The sequence below is a fragment of the Nannobrachium achirus genome (assembly GCF_963921795.1).
Source record: "Nannobrachium achirus genome assembly, chromosome: 11".
Classification (NCBI taxonomy): Eukaryota; Metazoa; Chordata; class Actinopteri; order Myctophiformes; family Myctophidae; genus Nannobrachium; species Nannobrachium achirus.
In genome coordinates, this window is record NC_137820.1 from 6,651,372 (window position 1) to 6,659,834 (window position 8,463).

General features: G+C 40.2%; 1 long non-coding RNA gene across 1 annotated transcript; it reads right to left on the bottom strand.

The window, feature by feature from the left end:
- Nucleotides 1–4,471: 4,471 nt before the first annotated feature.
- Nucleotides 4,472–7,588, bottom strand: LOC308293537. The gene is made up of 6 exons (XR_013962479.1): nt 7,493–7,588; nt 6,809–6,882; nt 6,596–6,704; nt 5,923–5,998; nt 5,240–5,316; nt 4,472–4,956 (listed from the first exon to the last, which is right to left on the bottom strand). It is a non-coding gene; the product is annotated as an uncharacterized lncRNA (long non-coding RNA).
- Nucleotides 7,589–8,463: the final 875 nt, after the last annotated feature.

Genomic DNA, 8,463 nt, shown 5'->3' on the forward strand with positions numbered 1-8,463 from the left:
CATTTCCCTGTGATTAGGACTCCTACAACACCATCTGATTTTTTTTATTATTTTTTTTTGTCCAGTAGAAATTAATTCGGGTCTTGCAGGGTTAAAGCCAGCGAGAGTCGGATGACGATACTGAGACCATGTGGCTTTTGGTGAAGTCTCTCGAGGAGGGAATGTTTTGGCGAGAACCTGAGCTCTTGTGGGCTCCCCGTGTGAATGATAACCAGTTTGTCTTACTCTGAGCTGTCATTACAATCTGAGCACAGCATTTTAAGCCTGGAGGGGCATTGCTTGCGACAGATTGCATACGTGTCAGTCTCTCTTTTGACAAGCGCCCCGGTCCTGGAGTTAATCAACTTCACTGCCTACCCACACACACACACACACACACACACACACACACACACACACACACACACACACACACACACACACAAGCACATGGAATACGTTTGGGAATACGTTTATTAACCACTGTTTCTTTAGGGGGTGGGGGGGTTCTTAGCCTTCATCGTACTACTGGTGCTGTGTGAAAATGGATGATTTGCAAGCTCAAAACACGTCTCGTCTCGATACGATGTGTTGTGAGCTCGTACAATCGATCTGCTATACTCTCTGTTTTTGACAACTTGAAATGTTTTGAATTGTTTGAAATATAATTCACCATGCCCAGAATATGGATGCTGGGTTGGTGAAATGGAAATACAAAATACTAAATGTTATACTGTGTAATGAACCTGACCTCACAGTCTGTACATCTACAGCTAAACGCTCCTCAGTAGCATTCAGGACCATCACTCAAGGTATTTTGACAGAGGTAGAAAAAGTAAGCCATTTACCATGAGAGGGAGTGGAATGGGTTGTTGGCTGATTTACCACTGTTTCAGGGTTGTGCCACGAGGCGAAGCCGAGTGCCAAACAACCCTGAAACAGTGGTAAATCATCCAACAATCCACAACCCTCGAATGGTAAATTGCTTTTCTACCACTTCTACCATATAAATGAAAGAAAACACAGTTGTAACTTGCAAGGTTATTTAGTTACAAGTGCAACTGCAACACAACAGTGGGCGGGGTCCATGAGCCAACTCAAGGTTGTTGACTGATTTACCACTGCTTTAAGCCAATCAGAATCCAGTATCTGAACATGTGACCACAAAAAGTGTTAGAACCTGTCTTTTGGGCATTCCATTAAAAACTCAAGTGTGAATGATTTATTTTTTTCTTCTTCTTCTTTTGTGCCGATGCGCACACAGCAAGACCGGGGCCATCTTTACATTTCATTAGTAATACTGAGTAAATCGTATCACCTAATCGCATCTAAACGATAAAGGACATCATTGGTGTGTTTTTCTCTCCATGAATAATCTATCTCTAGGGCATTAACGACTTGTGAAGTCGACTCGACTCGAGTAAAAAGTTGAGTTGAAGTCGACTTTATCGTTTGATGACGTCATCACATCACACACGACCCCCCCCCCCCCAATTATTTTGGGGGGTCCCCACATGATTAACTTAATGTGAAACATTGTTTTCTCACTCAACTGTAAACAAACCAACATAAAGTTTAAGTGTACAGAGGGTATCTTCACATTTCTAAAGTGCCAATTTAAGGACCTTTTTAATACCTCTAAATTGACAAATTAAACATTGGCCAAATTGTCAAATATATAGAGGCAGAAATTATGAAAATAGCCGATCTACATGCTCACAACGCCTCGCATCGCGAGGCGTTGTGAGCATGTAGATCTGCTATTTTCACAATAGAAAGTTTTTTTTTTTTCAACTTCGACTTTCGACTTTCTCTGGTGGGAGTCGACTTGTGTAATGAAGTCGACTGAGTCGACTTGTCGACTTTTTCGTTAATGCCCTACTTTGTACTGCGTCCAGCGAGGAGAAAATGTAAGTGAGTATACAGTAGGTTAAGCAAGAAGGTCGGGGAGGCTTATTGTCGAGAATATCAGCTGAGAACGCAGTAGAAAACGTTAGAGAATCTAACGGATAAAGATATTATACTGTATGCACTTCATCTCATTTCTACTGGGGTGTGTTCAGTTGTCAAGGTGAAAGCCCAGAGCTCCATCTTGATTGATCTTCCCCTGCTATGTCCTGGTCAGGGTTTACAGTAAGAGGGCTGTTCTGTAAACACACAGATTAACACTGAGAGGGGAAATGATCTGGGTTGCATCAGTGTGTGTGTGTGTGTGTGTGTGTGTGTGTGTGTGTGTGTGTGTGTGTGTGTGTGTGTGTGTGTGTGTGTGTGTGTGTGTGTGTGTGTGTGTGTGTGTGTGTGTGGACGTAGTAGTAAAATAACACTAAACCTGCTCATGACATTCATCAGCTGCTCTGCTGTCAGACCAACACAGCAACACACACTCACGTGCGCACATGCACATGCACCCATGCCAGAACCTTGTCATGATTGGTTGAAAAAGGCTCTCTGGGGGAAGTACACACAACGGAAGTCCCGCCCTATTGTCCCTTCTGCTGCAGTTGACCGAATTCACGTTACGCAACTTCCTGGTGCTGACGTCACCCCAGCTGGCACACGACGTCAGTACAACGTTGGGACAACGTTGTACTCCAACGTTGGATGACCATTGGATTTTGGTTGTAAATGAAAGTTTGTCTGACGTCCTAACCTAACGTTGGTTAGACGTCAGAACCTGATGTTGCTTTGACGTCGTAACCTGATGTTGGTTTGACATCTTAAACTAACGTCGATTCAACGTTAATCTCTGATGTTACATAGACGTTGATTAAAGGTTAGACTCCCAACGTTGGATACCAGTTGTATTTTGGTTGTAAATGAAAGTTTGTCTGACGTCCTAACCTAACGTTGGTTAGACGTCAGAACCTGATGTTGCTTTGACGTCGTAACCTGATGTTGGTTTGACATCTTAAACTAACGTCGATTTAACGTTAATCTCTGATGTTACATAGACGTTGATTAAAGGTTAGACTCCCAATGTTGGATACCAGTTGTATTTTGGTTGTAAATGAAAGTTTGTCTGACGTCCTAACCTAACGTTGGTTAGACGTCAGAACCTGATGTTGCTTTGACGTCGTAACCTGATGTTGGTTTGACATCTTAAACTAACGCCGATTTAACGTTAATCTCTGATGTTACATAGACGTTGATTAAAGGTTAGACTCCCATCGTTGGATACCAGTTGTATTTTCGTTGTAAATGAAAGTTTGTCTGACGTCATAACCTAACGTTGGTTAGACATCGTAACCTGATGTTGGTTTGACATCTTAAACTAACGTCGATTTAACGTTAATCTCTGATGTTATATAGACATTGATTAAAGGTTAGACTCCCAACGTTGGATACCAGTTGTATTTTCGTTGTGAATGAAAGTTTGTCTGACATCATGACCTAACGTTGGTTAGACGTCATAACCTGATGTTGGTTTGACATCTTAAACTAATGTTGATTTAATGTTAATCTCTGATGTTACGTAAACGTTGATTAAAGGTTAGACTCCCAACGTTGGATGTTGAAAAAGAAAGTTTGTCTGACGTCATAACCTAACGTTGGTTAGACGACATAACCCGATGTTGGTTTGATGTCATAACCTGATGTTGGTTTGACATCTTAAACTAACGTTGATTTAATGTCAATCACTGATGTTACTTAGATGTTGATTAAAGGTTAGACTTCCAACGTTGGATACCGGTTGTATTTTGGTTGAAAATCAAAGTTTGATTGACGTCATAACATAACATTTGTTTGATGTCAATCTCTAATGTTATGTAGACGTTGATTAAAGGTTAGACTCCCAACGTTGGGTTTTTAAGTTTGATTGACGTCATGACCCAACATTGGTTTGATTGTCAATCTCTGATGTCATGTAGACATTGATTAAAGGTTAGACTCCCAATGTATTTTTGTTGAAAAGTAAATCGGATTGACGTCATAAGGCAAACATTGATTTGATGTAAGCATCTGATGTTATCTTGACATTGAATTTTGGTTGGTCTCCTAACGTTGGATAAAAGTTATTTTAGTTGAATAAAATTGGACTGACATAATCCAACGTCAGCTTGATGTTAATCTCAGATGTTATGTAGACGATTACTGGTTCAACTCCAAATTTGGATACAAGTTCTAATTTGGTTAAATGAACATAACCCAACGTTGGCAAGACGTCATCCTCCAATGTTGGTTAGACATGTAAGCAAGAGGTGCATTGCTGTCAAAACCCAACATTAGGTTGACATCAATGACCAAAGTTGGAAATGCAAAACATCAGAGGGCGTGAAAACCAACGCTAACATCACATCAACTTCCAGACATATGACAGTATGACACCAAATTGTGTCAAGTACTGAATAGTGAATAGAGGGTAGCTCACACAGCAGTCACTAGGTCTGATTAAGCTTGATCCAGAAAAGAACATAACAGTTCACCTTTTTTTTACCTTAACACTGGACAAATAAAGAAATACATGAAATAATAGCACAGCCTACCTCAGAGAGAACTTCCAGACAGTTTCCTTTTTACTTGCATATGTCCCACAACAACAACAAAATTATTAATAAAATATATTCCGGTGTGTTCACAACAAAAATATAATAATTAAAAAATATAATCCAGTGAGTTCACAACAACAACAAAAATTATTTAAAAAAATATATTCCGGTGAGTTCACAACTACAAAAAATAATTTAAAAAATGTATTCCGGTGAGTTGCCAGATTAAACTGTAGGTCCAAACAGAACTACCAAGATCCCCCAGAATTCACAGTGTCAGTTCAATCAGTTCTGAGTGCATGCGTTTGTGTCCCCCGCTGCCTCCTCTTGCCTGCATGTCCAGTGAGCTACCAGGTTTTAGGTCCAACCAGAACTAATTCAAGTTATATCAGTCCATAGTGTCCCTCTTGAAATGGACAGTTCCCCTGTGTCTCCCGCCTCTGCTGCTTTAGGTTGTCCTCTGCTTCTGGGTTGAACGTCATGACGGCATCTGTAGAAAAAGAGAATACAAAATATGTAACATGCTGTCATAACCTTACACCACCACATTGTCATGTTTTGCAAATTAAATTATTTACAGGTGTGTCTACAAGGTCACAATGCATACAAAAACTTGAAAACTTCACATCATGTTCACCCTCATAACCTTAAAATAACAAGAGTTCAGTTGGTTAAGCAGGCCCTCACCCAGAAGAATTAAATTGTAAGACACTGAAAACCACAGAACACCCAAACCTTATACTGTGTTATGCTGTGCATTACTTCTTACTTACTTAAAAAGCTTGGTCACAGAGGTGCTTCTTCTCTCCATCCTCTCAACGACTGGACCCAAGCAGACACATCACGCCAGCTAAGAGAGAGAGAAGAAAGAAGGAAATAGGTTAGACCAGGGTTTCCTAAAGTGGGTGCTGTTGCACCCTAGGGTGCCTTGATGCCAGTCCAGGGGTGTCTCAGAATAATCTGATCATCAATATCACTACATCAATATCAGTTCACTAAGTAAAACTGACCTGATTTGTGAGGAGTTATTTTTCCATCTACGGCCAACTCTCTTCTGCAAAAATAGCAGATCTACAAGCTCACAACATGTCACGACGTGCTGTGAGCTTGTAGATCGGCTATTTTTGGTGAACCTTCCTCCCAGAATAGGGATGCTGGGGTTCAAGTGGTTAAACATAAAGTATAAAGTTATTTTCAGTCAGTTCTAATGGAAACTGATATTTCTCCAATGGTGTAAGATTCAACATATTTACAGTGTACTTCAAGGGTGCTGTGGATTAAAATATTATTTACAGGGGCGAGGTGACCCGAGTCAAAAATGTTTGAAACCCCCTGGGTTAGACACCAAATCAAAGACACTTGCCATTGTATCAAAGGGAAGGACATGTTTTGCCCAATTACATTATTTACAGATTGGTGTGTGCCAATTGTCTGTCCTTGGTCAACATGAAGTTACCTTGTATTGCTCTAAAATACATCAGTCTTCTCCAAAGCCACCTTCCTTTTCCCCCTTCATGTGGTTACCGAAGAGCCTGAAGAAAAACATATTACATTTTTGTGAACAATATAGTAGGGTAAGGTTCTTTTGTAAACATGGCATATAATCTCTTGATCCCTTGTTGATCAGGTGGCCCAGGGTGGTCCGCTTTTTTAAACCCTCTACACCAAATCTGCTCAGCAACAGCAGGTCTATAAGCTACATTCATGCAAAATTGTATTTATTTATTTTCACATAATTTTCACATATCATGACATTGTCATAAGAGGGGGTTCCAGTGGTTAAGCTGCGAAAAAATGAAAACATGCAGACAGGCCATCGCCTAGAATAATTAAACAAATAATTATGCAGACACTGAAAACCACATCACACAAGGGTTAATTCATATTGTATGTTGAAACATGCAGAGAGGGAAGCAAGCACATCTCCAAAGATTTACAGGTGCCGAACCAAGGAATATATAATATACACACCATGGAAGGAGGAGGTTCACACACTGTTCCAGAGCTCCAGTAAATAGTTTATTAGGATAGAATAATAACTATTTACCGGAGCTCTGGAACAGTGTGCGAACCTCCTCTTCTTCCATGTTGAAACATGCACTTTATACTGTGACTCATATAAAGCCTACCAAGGTCTTAAAAGCTTGGTCATCACAGAGATGTTGCTCCTCTCTCCATCCTCTATCCTGTCAACCACTGGCACCAGGTCCGAAAGGACTATCAGACACGTCACGCCACCTGAGAGAGAAAGAGAGGTTAGACACCCAATCAAAGCGTTATCATTTTCCATCGCACAACAGTTTGTAGACTGGCTATTTAGTACAAAACAATGATCAGACTACCTGGTTGTTATCTCCCAAGAGTAGAAACCACCATGTCTATCCCAAAGGAAAGGCGGGACAAGCACAGCAGACACCTGAGAGAGAGAGAGAGGGAGAAGTGAAAACAGACTAGTGACAAGTTCATACATGTTTGCTTCCACATAAGACAGGACTGGACACTGCGTCACAAGAACAAGCAGCCACCCAACGTACGGCACCTGAGACACAGAGAGAAAGGAAATAAAATCAGCACAAAAAGAAAGGAAACTTGACTTCGGTCCATTATCTCCCCTTTAATAATACCAATTTGTATTGTTTTATATCATTTTTATCATTGATTCGTCACCTTTACAACAAAGTACAGCTTGTAAGCATCGGGCATTCGAGGCATGAGCTACACAACCTAACGTGTGGGTAGCGCCGATCAAGGTTTTGCCAAAATGGCTTGCAATATTGTTCTGCTGGCATTTACTCTCATTGTGGGCTTCCCTGACACTGAGCTTAAAATTAACAAAGTGTAAAAATGGTCAACATGTGTTGTTTTTTCTTTTCCTTATTACTGTGGGAGAGTGCAATCATTCAATCATTAAAGGGGAGATATAATGGACCGAAGTCACAAAAATAGCTGATCTACAAGCACACACAATGTGAGGCTGTAGAATGGCTTCTCAGTTCAAATAAATCATTATTAATTAAGTAAATTACCTGGTTGGCTTAGCTCCCAGGATCACCTCATACCACCACAGAGACACCTCATGTAACAGAGAGAGAGTGAAAAAGGAAATGAATAGGTTAGATTTTTTTACAAATGAGCCATGTACCACACACACACACACACACACACACACACACACACACACACACACACACACACACACACACACACACACACTCCTGTTAATCACTTCTAGCTCCCACTCCCACTTTGAGAACCATGGCACAAAATCAGTGTTTGTCAATTATGCATTTGAGCCATGGACCACCATTTAGTGAGATTTAGCCTCTCAGTCTCATACCTAATAATTTAGGAATACAGATCATGTGTAAAAAATAATTTAGCTTGTACATTTGGTTTGATTTTACAGTAATTAAAATATCTATAGGGGTCCATTTGGTTATCAACTCCCCATCATTTAGCTGGGGACCACCTGGAAGGCTGGAACCAACCTAACATTACTAAACAAACACTATATAAATAGCAATGATTACTGTCACAATAACACTATTTAACTGCTGAATAAATAATGGACCTTGGAAACATTATATAATGGAAACTTTTTTACAGGAATGAGGGTTCCTGTCACATATTAAAAGGGGTCTGCAGCCAAATAGTCATTTTGGATTTTGGGGTCCTTGACATGAAAAGGGCTGAAAACACTGGAGTATGAATTGTAAATAGTGAAGTTGTAAAAAGTACTGGAAGCAAAAGCAATCAATTAAAATAGCTTTACATACCTGTGTCATCTCCCTGCTCCAAAACTCCTTCTCTGTGTGCAAAAAGTCTCCATAATGTAGATTTAATCCCACAAATAGACTGGCAGCAACCTATCTTCCTGTTCAACAATCAACAGTGATTTTATTTAGTTTAGTTTTATCTTAAATCACTTTTAGAGAAGCAGCTCTCAATGCTTGCTGTTGGTGACAAATGTAACTGCTGTGGGCTGTTTGGATTCAAA